This window comes from Oncorhynchus keta, chromosome 28, assembly GCF_023373465.1.
Source record: "Oncorhynchus keta strain PuntledgeMale-10-30-2019 chromosome 28, Oket_V2, whole genome shotgun sequence".
NCBI classification, from domain to species: domain Eukaryota; kingdom Metazoa; phylum Chordata; class Actinopteri; order Salmoniformes; family Salmonidae; genus Oncorhynchus; species Oncorhynchus keta.
In genome coordinates this window covers 53,167,419-53,182,590 of record NC_068448.1, presented here as the reverse complement: position 1 = coordinate 53,182,590, position 15,172 = coordinate 53,167,419, and the positions used below count along the sequence as shown (strand labels likewise).

The 15,172-nt window shown below is 39.7% G+C and overlaps 1 protein-coding gene across 1 annotated transcript in view; it reads right to left on the bottom strand.

Moving 5' to 3' along the window:
• The window catches only part of LOC118361557 (cadherin-18-like), a 215,768-nt gene extending 201,136 nt beyond the window's left edge, over positions 1 to 14,632 (bottom strand). The window contains exon 1 of the mRNA XM_035741579.2: positions 14,438 to 14,632. The gene's annotated coding sequence lies outside the window, so the exon portion shown is untranslated. The remainder of the gene's footprint in view (positions 1 to 14,437) is intronic.
• Positions 14,633 to 15,172: the final 540 nt, after the last annotated feature.

The window sequence follows — 15,172 nt, the reverse complement described above, 5'->3', positions numbered from 1 at the left end:
GGCAACAGTGCAACTCCACTTGCGGATCTCAAACTCAGCCCATAGGCAGAGCTGCTAACCAAGTCTAAACCATAACTGATTTGAGGAGAAAGAGTAGGACCAGGAGGGAGCCCTTAGGTTCCCAGCAGTAGCTCCAGTATGGATATTACATAATCGCCATTCCTCTTAACAGCTCTTTAAAAAAGGAAGGGGAAATATGTAATATCTCCTAGCAAACACTCTCAAATGAAAGAGGAGAAAATCCTAGCAATCCCAAAATGCGAAATTAAATATTAACGCAACCTTTTGCCAATCATCTATTTGTTTTGCATTCTTTCCTCGAGTTTTATAATGTAGACCTTTACTGAAAACATTATTATTTAATTTTTTGGAAGGCAGGAAATTATTTATAAATCATGCTCTGTTCACAAGGATGTTTTTTTGGTAAAGGTCCCCAAAAGTATGTAATTTTCTCTGCGGCCACAAATATGGAGTTTTCTAACTGACCCTCTAATGCCATTTTCATACCCCATGGAATACGTAGAGATCACAGGTCGTTTGCAAATGGAGGCTATATTCTCGTATATATTATTTATTTATCTCAGGAAGATAGTTCTTTGATTGCCCAGGTGACGGATCTCTGTAAAAGTTTAAAATAAATCCGTGGCGATGTTTCAATGCAAATCTATAGGCCTACACATACTATTTCTGTTGGTTTGGCGACTAATATGTAGAGAGGGCCAGCTAAAGAGAGCATACAGGTCGCAGTGGTGGGTAGTATATGGGGCTTTGGTGAAAAAACAGATGGCACTGTGATAGACTACATCCAATTTGCTGAGTAGAGTGTTGGAGGCTATTTTGTAAATTACATTGCCGAAGTCAAGGATCAGTAGGATAGTTAGTTTTACGAGAGTATGTTTGGCAGCATGCGTGAAGGAGGTTTTGTTGTGAAATAGGAAGCCGATTCTAGATTTAATTTTGGATTGGAGATGCTTAATGTGAGTCTGGAAGGAGAGTTTACAGTCTAAACAGACACCTAGGTATTTATAGTTGTCCACATATTCTAAGTCAGAACCGTCCAGAGTAGTGATGCTAGACGGGTGGGTGGGTGTGGCAGCGATCGGTTGAAGAGCATGCATTTAGTTTTCCTAACATTTAAGAGAAGTTGGAGCCAATGGAAGAAGGGTTGTATGGCATTGAAGCTCATTTGGAGGTTTGTTAACACAGTGTCCAAAGAAAGGCCAGATGTATACAGAATGGTGTCGTCTGCGTAGAGGTGGATCAGAGAATCACCAGCAGCAAGAGCGACATCATTGATATATACAGAGAAAAGAGTCGGCCCGAGAATGGAACCCTGTGGCACCCCCATAGAGACAGCCAGAGGTCAGGACAACAGGCCCTCCGATTTGACACACTGAACTCTATCTGAGAAGTAGTTGGTGAACCAGACGAGGCAGTCGTTTGAGAAACCAAGGCTATTGAGTCTGTCGATAAGAATGCGGTGATTGACAGAGTCGAAAGCCTTGGCCAGGTCGATGAAGACGGCGGCACAGTACTGTCTTTTATGTTGGTAGGTTCATTTTCAAATATACATTTACATTTTGGTCATTTAGCAGACACTCTTATCTGGAGTGACTTGCTCAAATAAGGTAGAAAAACATATCACAGTCATAGCAAGTAAAAAGGTTTCTGTAACCGTTACTGAGCATGTTGTTGGTGTTCGTGCAGTCTACTTGCCAATGTATTTTAAAATACAAAAATACATGTATTTTAATTAAATACATTACGAAATCATTTGTTGTTTATTTTGATACATTGAGCTTTATGGTATTTTGTCATTCTCTGCCCATCCCTGCTTTTGACAATTTTAAAGAGTAGCTTTTTGACACTCCTATTATTTTCCCTGCCTCTGGGCTCTTTTCAATCTGCATCGCTGAAGCATTACAGATTATGTGCTAGAAATGTAAAGGTAATTTCAGATTGACCTGACATATGCAGCGTTTACCGTGAATGCAGTCTCCTTGACTACGGGAACATGGTCTTTTATTGTCAATTGTGCTAAAAAGCCGAACTTCCGCGATACGGATTGAATAGAGCCCTAGGTTGAACCATGTTTTGAGGCTGTACAGTGTGTTTGCTTACATTTACTTTGTTTACAAACATTGCAATAAAACAAGCTTATATTTTGGGTTCGGATGGGGTATGACAGTTAAACTGAGCTCATGAGACATATATATGTTATATTCTTCAAGAATCAACGGGTACAATATCGTTAATTTAGAAATCCAAATAGGTATGGAGCAACTGCTGATTGCCCCTTTAATAAATACACCAAAACATAATCAGCCTTCATCACAGGGTTATCACTGACCTCTGGCATGCTGATTAAAATCATTAGGATGCCATTTGTTAGACTGTGACTGAAGGTGATCTGGAAATGGAAAAACATCATGATTTCACTGCCCCAGTTGTGTTTCTTATGGAGAGAAAAAAGGATGATAAAAAATGAAGAAATTATGTAAGAAATCAATTTGTCAGCTCTTGCTGACTGACCATGCATTGTTCAGAAACAACCTTTGAATTCATTACTATTAAATGAGAAACTGAAGCTAGACAACCCACAGCAGAACATACTTATCTCAGTTTTACCACCAGTCCCTCCTACAGAGATATAGAATGAAATGGGGAGGAGAAACTCCATATTCTCTCTTCTTGTTAAATTGGTGTTTTGAAACTCACTCACTCACAAAGTAAGAAACCTCTAAAACCAGTAGATGTACAGGACATATCACAGCTGGAGAACAATAACAATATGCTTGTTCTAAGACTGTTTGTTTGTAGGCACAATGTGTCTATATCTTTGATATTCTATTCAGGCTACATTTTGACTGCCTGCTCTGTGTCTCATCAGTGCTTGATGTTTAATTCCTTTAACTTTGATGTATAACTAGCATCATATTGACAGATATCAAATTTCAAATTGACATGCCGTATAGTAAGAGGGGTTTACAGTGTTACAAAGCATTGATTATTATGATAAGCAAGAAACCAATTAATTTGATTATTAACAAGCCTGATAAATGCTTTGCTAACATTATACATTCTGAAGAGACAAACAGACAATGAACACCAATATTTAGCAACATATATCATCTTCAAGTTCTACTGCCCAACAAGTAAGAGGAAAGAGCATGCTCACACACTGGAGACACTATTAGCATAACTGTACCCAATTTATGGATTCAAATTTTTTTCCTCATCAGGAATACCCCATAATGACAAAGCAAAAAAGGTTTTTAGAAATGTTTGCAAATTTATCAAAAAATAAAACATAAATGCCTTATTTATAAAAGTATTTGCTGTGAGACTCGAAATTGAGCTCAAGTCCATCCTATTTCCATTGATCATACTTGAGTTGTTTTAACAACTTGATTGGAGTCCACCTGTGGTAAATTCAATTGATTGGAAATGATTTGGAAAGGCCTGTCTATATATGTTCCACAGTTGACAGTGCATGTCAGAGCATAAACCAAGCCATGAGGTTGAGGGATTGTCTGTAGAGCGCCGATACAGGATTGGGTCGAGGCACAGATCTGGGAAAGTGTACCAACACATTTCTGCAGCATTTAAGGTCCACAAGAAAACACAGTGGCCTCCAACAATCTTAAATGGAAGAAGTTTGGAACCACTAAGACTCTTCCTAGAGATGGCTGCCCGTATAAACTCAGAAATTCTGAGTAGCTCTGTGGAGATGGGAGAACTTTCCAGAAGGACAACCATCTCTACAGCACTGGTAGAGTGACCAGACGGAAGCCACTCCTCCGTAAAAGGCACATAACAGCCCTCTTGGAGTTTCCCAAAAGGCACATAGAGGACTCTCAGACCATGAGAAACAAGATTCTCTGGTCTGATGAAACTAAGATTGAACTGTTTGCCATGAATGGCAAGCGGCACGTCTGGAGGAAACCTGGCACCATCCCTACGATGAAGCATGGTTGGTGGCAGCATTATGCTGTGGCTGATGTTGTTCAGAGGAAGGGACTGCAAGACTATTTAGGTTTGAGAGAAAGATGAATGGAGCAAAGTACAGAGAGTTCCTTGATGAAAACCTGCTCCAGAACACTCGGGACCTAAGAACAGGTTGAAGGTTCACCTTCCAACAGGACAATGACCTTAAACACACAGCCAAGACAACATAGGAGTAGCTTCAGGACAAGTCTCTGAATATCCTTGAGTGGCCCAGCCAGCGCCCGGACTTGAACCCGATTGATCTCTGGTGAGACCTGAAAATAGCTGTGCTGCGATGCTCCCCATCCAACCTGACAGAGCTTGAGAGGATCTGCAGAGAAGAATGAGAGAAACTTCCCAAGCTTGTTGCGTCATACCCAAGAAGACTCAAGGCTGTATTCACTGCCAAAGGTGCTTCAACAAAGTACTGAGTAAAGGGTCTGAATACTTATATAAATGTCATATTTCCGTTTTTATAATTTTAAAAAAATTGCAAAAAGATCTAAAAACATGTGTATAAATTATAGAGGGGGGAAACTATGTAATCCATTTTAGAATAAGGCTGTAACATAACAAAATGTGGTAAAAGTAAAGGGGTCTGAATAATTTCTGAATGCACTGTATACTTTAAATTCTACAGACCCTACTGAGTATTCTTATATATATATATATATATATATATATATATATATATAAAAGTATTTGTTATTGACAAAATACTTATTTTCCACCATCATTTGCAAATAAATTCATTAAAAATCCTACAATGTGATTTTCTGGATTTTGAAGTGTACCTATGATGAAAATTACAGGCCTCTCTCATATTTTTAAGTGGGAGAACTTGCACAATTGGTGGCTGACTAAATACTTTTTTGCCCCACTGTAATATATATATATATATATATATATATATATATATATATATATATATATATATATATATGTGTGTGTGTGTACCAGTCAAAAGTTGACACACCTACCCATTCAACATGTTTTCTTTATTTTCACTATTTTCTACATTGTAAAATAGACATCAAACCTACTAAATAACACATATTGAATTATGTAGTGACCAAAACAGTGTTACACAAATCAAAATATATTTTCTATTCTTCAAAGTAGGCACCCTTTGCCTATTGGCATTCTCTCTACCAGCTTCATGAGGAATGCTTTTCCAACAGCCTTGAGGGAGTTTCCACATATGCTGAGCACTTGTTGGCTGCTTTTCCTTCACTCTGAGGTCCAACTCATCCCAAACTATCTCAATTGGGTGGAGGTTGGGTAATTGTTGCTGCCAGGTAATCTGATGCCACTGTCCTTTGTCAAATAGCCCTTACACAGCCTGTTTTGGTCATTGTCCTGTTAAAAAACAAATGATAGTCCTACTAAGCGCAAACCGGATGGGATAGCATATCGCTGCAGAATGCTGTACCAACACATGGGTGTGATCATTCTACAGTGGTCCCTGTAGGTACGATCAAACTGGTGTGATTAGAATGCGTATTTAGAATGTCCAGTTTCGAATGACACAACAGTCAGCATTTGAGATGGCCATAGTTTTTTCAGAAACATTTTGCACATATAAGTTATGTCCAGAATGTGAGCAGTTTATTTTTAGATGCAATGTTTATTTTTTTTTACCTTTATTTAACCAGGTAGGCTAGTTGAGAACAAGTTCTCATTTGCAACTGCGACCTGGCCAAGATAAAGCGTAGCAATTCGACACATACAACAACACAGAGTTACACACGGAATAAACAAAACATACAGTCAATAATACAGTAGAACAAAAGAAAACAAAAATACATGAGTGCAAATGAGGTAAGTTAAGGAAATAAATAGGCCATGGTGGCAAAGTAATTACAATATAGCAATTAAACTCTGGAATGGTAGATCGGCAGAAGATGAATGTGCAGGTACAGATACTGGGGTGCAAAGGAGCAAAATAAATAAATAAATACCAGTATGGGGATGAGGTAGGTAGATAGATAGATGGGCTGTTTACAGATAGGCTAAGTACAGGTGCAGTGATCTGTAAACTGCTCTGACAGCTGGTGTTTAAAGCTAGTGAGGGAGATGTGAGTCTCCAGCTTCAGAGATTTTTGCAATTCGTTCCAGTCATGGGCAGCAGAGAACTGGAAGGAAAGACGACCAAAGGAGGAATTGGCTTTGGGGGTGACCAGTAAGATATACCTGCTGGAGCGCGTGCTACGAGTGAGTGCTGCTATGGTGACCAGGGAGCTGAGATAAGGTGGGGCTTTACCTAGCAGAGACTTGTAGATGACCTGGAGCCAGTGGGTTTGGCGACGAATATGAAGCGAGGACCAGTCAACGAGAGCATACAGGTCTCAATGGTGGGTAGTGTATGGGGCTTTGGTGACAAAACGGATGGCACTGTGATAGACTGCATCCAGTTTGTTGAGTAGAGTGTTGGAGGCTATTTTATAGATGACATCACCGAAGTCGAGGATTGGTAGGATGGTCAGTTTTACGAGGGTATGTTTGGCAGCATGAGTGAAGGATGCTTTGTTGCGATATAGGAAGCCGATTCTAGATTTAATTTTGGATTGGAGATGCTTAATGTGTGTCTGGAAGGAGAGTTTACAGTCTAACCAGACACCCAGGTATTTGTAGTTGTCCACGTATTCTAAGTCAGAGCCGTCCAGAGTAGTGATGCTGGACGGGCGAGCAGGTACGGGCAGCGATCGATTGAAAAGCATGCATTTAGTTTTACTTGCGTTTAAGAGCAGTTAGAGGCCACGGGAGGAGAGTTATATGGCATTGAAGCTCGTCTGGAGGTTAGTTAACAGTGTCCAAGGAGGGGCCAGAAGTATACAGAATGGTGTCGTCTGCGTAGAGGTGGATCAGAGAATCACCAGCAAGAGCAACATCATTGATGTATACAGAATGCTGTACCAACACTTGGTTGTGATCATTCTACAGTGGTCTCAATAGGTACGATCAAACCGGTGTGATTAGAATGCTGTATTTAGAATGTCCAGTTTAGAATGACATAACAGTCAGCATTTGAGCTGGCCACAGTTTTTTCAAAAACATTTTGCACATACAAAGTTATGTCCGGAATGTGAGCAGTTTATTTTTAGATGCAATGTTAAGACATTCACAGAAGTAGCTACAGCATAACACAATCATACAAAATGGAAAAATGTAGGCTATATTTGTCCTCGCGCTAACTGAGGAAAGATTGAGGAAAGATTGACATAACACAAGCGGTCATATTTTTATAACACAAGGGGTCATATTTTTATAACTCTCGGCTGACAGAAACAACAATATTAATGATCTAATAGCAAATACTATTTATAATTAATCACAGCACGGGTGAGCTCACCATTTATCAAAATAATTGAGTACAGCACTTTCTAGAAATCTAAAGTTGTCCTAGGATAGGTAGTTTGTGAGCCCCGCCATGCTTGTTTTTTTTCCGCATCAACCAAAGATAATAGTTTGGTCTGTTTATAGTATGCATGTTGAAGGGTGTGTATCGTCTACGATCATCCACTTCCCTTCATTCCCTTCTGGAAGTTTACCCGAAAGATGAGTGAACCATTCCTCCACCTCATTATAAAATCTTCCGTATGGCAGATTACGTGACACCCAGAATGCATTGAATAATGTCAAAAAACATGGCGCCACACATAGCTGGCAAATAGCTTAGCTCATTATAATCAATACAACCTTGCAACAAAATAATTTTACACACATCATAGTTGTCCATTACAATATATGCAATAATCAGAATGCATTATTTGTCATCAGTAATTGAAAACATGAATAAAACTGTAAATACATTATGCTCCATACATACATTATTACATAATATACATACTGTATGCGCCTACAGTAGAAACGACAACACGATATGCAGAAAGTAAGGAACTTACTTTGATAGGAACACACACATGTCCAAAGATATTATGTGTAAAGAAAACAACAACGAAGGTTTTAGATTAACTAACTTCAAAGTAATGACTCGGGACGTCGGGTTTGATACGAAAGCTTATTTTAGTAATAATACTTGTTCACGTTTACATTTAACAACTTTGTTTTGGTACAGAGCAATGCAGTTAAGATGCTGTCGGAAATATAATTGGTGCGTTATCTCTCTCATTCCTGTCACAAGGCATTCTGGAACTTGCAGTCAAAAAGCGTAATTCAATTCAAACCAATACAATTACATATGTAAATAACTGTAAAGAAATATTTTTAGATACAGCTCAATGAGTTAACTTAAACATTAACTCTGTAACACATTAAAGTTAAAACAGAAGGCAAAGCGAGCGACAGCAAGAAAATGTTTCAATTCTTGCAAGACTGTGCAAATATATGCATACTTGATCTACGCAAACATGAGTGAAGTGCGGTGGGTTCTCCTGGAAGAGAGAAGTTTATCCAGCTCTGCAGACTCAAACATAAATTGTCCGCAACGCTGAAATGGACTACTTCTATATGAATTAATGAGGAGGCAGAACACACCTCAATTCAATTTGTTGTTAGAAAATACTTTGAAATTGACAAGTTGAAACATAGCCTATAGATAATTAGCAGGCAGCGCTTGTTAACTGTCCTGTTGCATAATAATCACATTTTGGAACAGTGAGTGCATCCTGACATCACGTGCATAAAACAACTCACGCTGGGGTGACCATTATAGATAAACTTGGCAAAAAAGAAATGTCTCTTTTTCAGGACACTGTCTTTCAAATATAATTTGTAAAAATCCAAATAACTTCACAGATCTTCATTGTAAAGGGTTTAAACACTGTTCCCCATGCTTGTTCAATGAAACATAAACAATGAATGAACATGCACCTGTGGAATGGTCGTTAAGACACTAACAGCTTACAGAAGGTAGACAATTAAAGTCACAGTTATGAAAACTTAGGACACTAAAGAGGCCTTTCTATTGACTCTGAAAAACAATCAAAAGAAAGATGCCCAGGGTCCCTGCTCATTTGTGTGAGATGGAGGGTCCGTCATGGTCTGGGACGGTGCGTCACAGCATAATCGGACTGAGCTTGTTGTCATTGCAGGCAATCTCAATGCTGTGCAGTACAGTGAAGACATCCTCCTCCCTCATGTGGTACCCTTCCTGAAGGCTCATCCTGACATGACCCTCCAGCATAACAATGCCACCAGCCATACTGCTCGTTCTGTACGTGAATACCTGCAAGACAGGAATGTCAGTGTTCTGCCATGGCCAGGGAAGAGCCCGGATCTCAAAACATTGAGCACGTTTGGGACCTGTTGATTCGGAGGGTGAGGGCTAGGGCCATTCCCCCAGAAATGTCTGGAAACTTGCAGGTGCCTTGGTGGAAGAGCGGGGTAACATCTCACAGCAAGAACAGGCAAATCTGGTGTAGTCCACGAGGAGGAGATGCACTGCAGTACTTAGTGCAGCTGGTGGCCACACCATACACTGACTGTTACTTTTGATTTTGTTCAGGGACACATTATTCCATTTCTGTTAGTCACATGTCTGTGGAACTTCTCAGTTGTTGAATCTTGTTATGTTCATACAAATGTTTACACATGTTAAGTTTGCTTAAAATAAACGCATTTGACAGTGAGAGGATGTTTCTTTTTCTGATGAGTTTATTTGGAACTCACATGTCAAAATGTTAAGTGTGCCTAGAATTCTAAATAAATCAGTAGCACAGAACCCACACACCATCTCATCTCTTCCTTCATCCTTCACGGTGGGAACCATACATGCAGAGATAATCTCATGTTCCCCGCGTTGGCGGTAAACGCTGCACAAGTCGGCTTAATGGGAAATTACCTTTACATTTCTATTGTGCAAATACAGAATGAATAGAACCCTGAGGAAGGGAAAAACAATTTAGTGCAAAAAAAGTTACTTAAAAAAATTATCCTAGAGTCACACGCAGGTTTGACTTTTTGATGTGTATGTAGTATCCGAAAGAATCAAAAAGAAGAGATTCTGCAGTTTCTAAATCACCCATCCATGCCAAACAAGTCTTAAATGTACCCCTTGAGCTCTATTTCAAATAACATGCACTCTCGGCGTACATTGGCAACACTCAAAGCACAATGACATATTTCAAATCAAAATAGGCCATTCTGTTCTTTTGAAATGCATTTTCAGAAATTCCTAACGTTCCTTAAATACCTTAATGAATTAATAATGAATGATCTTTGTGATGGTGTTTAATTCATGGATTTTAACACTTTAAATTGTGCTGTTTTAGTGATTTTTCATGTGTACCTACTGATACATTAACTAATAACAATGCCATCGTGTTAATTGAAATACATTTTCTTTGGTATTCTAAATGTTACCTTCATAAACAGAAATCAAATGATTAGTCTTCCGATAGCATATATGAAATGCAATTATTAGACTGTTAGACTGTTGACGTTCAAAAGACGCGTCATTGGCCCGACGGGGGGTCCAACAAGGCTTTTCTAGTGTTAAGTGCCACGGCATATTATTTGAAACCTTGGGTCGAGTGGTTTTTTAAAGCTATTTCTAACCTAGGTATAGCCTAGTACTTGTTTTGTCTGGCAAGGTTGGAGAGGTTGGTGAGTGTTAGCGACAAGGACAAAGTACAAACCGTTCTGTCTTCACTGTCGTACAAGTATTGTGCACTTATTATTTCAATTTCTCATCCAACACAGCCATTTCTCAACATACCAACCCTCCAAAAACATGATGCCTTAAGTTTATGCCTTAACTTTCACTCTCCAGTTAAACTGTTATATTCAATTTGTCTGTAGCCAAAGCTGTATGCTTTCTACAAACACTGTCTGCATTATGCATCAATAAGATCTGTTGTTTGAACTGACATCACGTCAAGCAACAAAGGCTGGATGATGGCCTCTGAAAACACTGTATGGGTACGAAATGGCAATCTACTCCCTTTGTAGTGCACTACCCATAGGGCTCTTGTCAATTAATGCACTATAGGGATGGGCCACAAACACTGCTTGGCAACGATGGTGGAAATGGTTGCCTGATTCATTGTTTTAATGACACATTGATGAGACTGTTTAAATAGTAAATAGTTGTGTTTCCATTGTTTGACTAATTTCCTCAAAAAGCTAGGGAGGGATTGAATTTGCCGTAGAAAGTGCTCCAGTGATGACTGATTCAGTTTGGCTGAAGTGACTACTATGAGTCACATACGATCCGTATCAGGCCAGTATCACAGGGTTGATCCTGGTCAACATCCACAAGCTATCTAGAGGTTACTGTAAAATGTCTCATGAGGAGAGACAAATGATGGAATCCAGATTCCATCCAGACACTTTCAAATGCCACTTAGGTATGATATTTTAGGAGATGTCAGATGAGTCTTCCTTAAAGTGCAAACTTTAACTATGTATTCAGATAAGGAATTATTAAAAACAATCAAAATATTATCTAAAAGTGTGGACCAGGTGCTATAATATCAATCTATACAAACAATATGGCTGGTATAGACTCCAATTCAATACAGTATCAGAGAAAACCTTTGGATTGTGCTTCAGTCTTTATAATAATTTAATCATAATAATTGATTGGATTTTTATTGTGCTTTTTTCACTTAGGTGCTCAAAGCCCTTTAGGGGGAAACTCACCTCATCCACCAACATAGTGTAGTACCCACTTGGGTGACGCACGCAACCATTTGTGCCATTGAGTTTCAGCTATGCCTCTAGAGAAAGCAAGCTTGAGCCATTAAAAGACATAATGGTAACTGCGGACACCAGTTCATTGCCCGGTCTACACCAATGACAATCACATTGATGCCAAGGTCTGTGCTTCAAACAAATAATTAAATAATATATGCCATTTAGCAGACGCTTTTATCCAATTAAAGACATGTTCTGGTACTTCAGCAACTAAGAAATTATTTTTTTTCCTCCCTCTTTGGGCTGGATGTGTCAATGTGTAGTTCATGCATAATCTCTTATCAGAATTACTGTTTTACCTCAATTAGCCACGAAATCCCTAGTTTGAAAGCAAATGTTTTCTTGCAGCTGTGCTGCGCCATTTTCCCAACATTTCTCCCCACGTGGGCTGGCCCCTTAGCAATTTGAGTTCTTGCCAAAGAGGCCTGCCCAGCATTATCCAATGAGTTTGCAAGGCTGTCCCAATGGCTCAGTGGACACAGCAGAGAAGAAGAGTAAGAGCAATGACATGGTACATATATGTGACGTAGTATACAATTTTCAGGAACCACTTAGAACTACTGGCTAAAACGTACAGTATACACAAATATCTGAGAATCTCTTTAAACAGAGCCACTGATCTAGGCTGAATGAAGAGATGGGGATAATTCTGCCTTCAAATCAGACTTTCATCCATGTTCAGTGTTCTTATTTTCTGAAGAAAAGGTCTAGATTCCCTGAAGCTAATTTAGAGACATCATGAAGTGATTTCTATTATCCCTTATGGGCTATTTTCTGGACACAGATTAAACCTATTGTACTGGATTAAGAATAATGCTCAATGGAGATTCTTCATTTAAAGTGTTTTGTAGACAAGCACGAGGCTTAATCTGTGTCCAGGACACGGGCAATGGATGTCCAGGAGCCACTACAGAATACTCCTAAAGCCATGCTCCCTGCACCAGCCAAAAATCTCACCAAAGTTGACGGCATTTAAATGCGGTTGATTGAACGTCAGCCCAGGTAATGCAGTGAAATGTCACAATAGCGGGCTGGAACTCTCTAATCAGAACAGAAAATATATTCAGTTCCTAATGCAATTAATTATGGCAATACTCTGACTTGTATATGGTACAGCGGCTAGACATACTGTACAGTATATGCATTATTATACTGTGCAAGGATTTGATGTTCAAAAGCTGTTGTCAAAGCACAAGAGAACCTACAACGATACAAAATCAACAACAACAGTGCTTCCATAAATTCCCTGACACTCCAACCATTTTAACGTTACCCCTCACTCTGCTGAGCACACCTTCCTAGACAGAGATTTACAATCACGATATCAACAGTGCAAAACTGAGCAGAGTCCAACGAGGTACAACTACCTACCTTACACTGGGGGGGGGAGGTTCTTAAATGGTTCTTCCTCAGCTCTTAAGGTTTTTTGGAGAACTCTAGCCTGATAAAGAACCTTTGAGTTATGTGTGAGGTTCTTCACATGGCATCTACAGTTCTTCAGAATTCTAAAAGGTTATTGAAATGTATGGAAGCCTGCAGATGTGTCAATTTCATAGCACACAGCAAATTGGTCAGTGTTAAGTAGGGTTAATTTTTAGTGTAACATTTATAGTGTTGATTCAAGAGTTAAATTAACACTAACGAGTTTAATTAACACTCAATTGTGTAACTGTAAACGAACCCCAGTGTTGGTGTTAATAACCAGAGTTTAACCACGTCCATCATTATCATATTTCCCAACATGCTCTATTACGGGTATATTTTTTTGAATTGCTTCTTTTAATATCTCTTTTTTTACTTGTACATTGATTGATTATTACATTTGAAGCTGCTCAAATATGAATAACATATTTCTAAAACTATTCCAATCGATTACTTGGACTTATTGCACCCGTTACAGAATTGGTTGTTCCAGTTTAGCTGTTTAGGGTAGTATCACATTGTAGGCTTCTCAACCTTGGCAGTCAATATGAATGTAGTTTGAGTGTGGAGAGAAATTCCAAATGTTGGATATCCCCACTCCGGCTGGATTCCAATAGGAATTACACATCACTTTGCAAACCAGCATAATGTAATTTGCAGGCCTGATGTGTCCCATAAACTATGAGCCCTACAGCAGGTCTAATCAATTCCGGACCTGGAGGGATGAAGCATTTCTGGTCTTAGATTTTTTTTGAATGCTTCTTCAAATAACCACCACATTTATGTCTAGGAAACCCTAAAATGGTTCCTTTATGGCATTGCTCTCAAGAACCTTATTTGGTTCCAACTTGCACCTTTATTTATAAGAGTTGTGTTTCTAAAGCATTCCAACATAAGGGCATGCCTCTCTTTTGAAATTATATTTCTGAGTGGGAGATGGAATCTGATACGGAGAAAGACCTCTGCTAATAAAAGGATAAGAAATCAATGAGTGGAGTCCCGTTTCCTGCAGCGCATTTATATTTGTCTGAAGCTACTGCTACAGTGGCGCTGCTCATGCATCAGCTATCCTAACTCACACTCACTATCACACCCCTACAGCAGCTGTAGCAGCGGCAGAAGCAGCAGTCCATAACTCCAGCGAGGGAGAGAGTGGGAGGCTTACAACGTACACACCACAGGAGACAGAGGCAGAGCCAACGAGCTGCAAGTGCACTCATTAGTACTGAAAAATAACCTGTGATAAACCCCCTCGCTCCGTTTCTTTGTCTCTCTCACACATACACATACACAGAGAGAGAGAGACATTCAAAGCACATATTCTGTAGAAACAGCTCAAAGCACAAATGGTACTTTAATTTTTCCATACCTGGTGGGACTTCCTTTGACAGGCATGACAGCTGACAGTTCGTGAGGATGAGTGAGAAGGACTTTCTGTGCTTGCCTCACCATTTTCTCTTTCTCTCGCTCCCTCTTTCCCTTTTTCTCTACCACCGTCTGTCTCTCTGGGGCAGTGCTTAGTGCTCGGCTAGCGGAGAGCCCACTTTCTTTCTCTCTCTCTCCCTCTTTCTCTCACTGTGGGTGTGAGCAGAGGATTGAAGGAGTGTGTGTGTGAATGGTATAAGCCATCGTCCAATCCAGCCTGACTACTGCTCTATGGCTGCAGCAGCTCCAGGAGGAGGAGATCTCTGATTGGTCGGTTTAGAGCTGAGTGCATGTCTGTCAGGCTTGCACCACCCTCTTCGTCTTTCACACTACCCTCCTATTTTTTTTTCTCTCTCTCTCTCTCTCTCTCTCTCTCTCTCTCTCTCTCTCTCTCTCTCTCTCTCTCTCTCTCTCTCTCTCTCTCTCTCTCTCTCTCTCTCTCTCTCTCTCTCTCTCTTCCCTCTGTCTTCCCTCTGCCTTTCTCTATATGTTAACATTCATTTTCATCCACATATTTCTCCCTATTTCTCCATCCCTCAGTCATACGTGTCTCCCTGTATTCTTGCTTCCTTCTCATGCAAGTGCGCGCACACACACACGCACACACTCTCCCTCTCTCAGGTACCCTAGGGCTTTTACTCTCTCTGGCTCCAAAGGGAAACTTAATGAATAATAAACA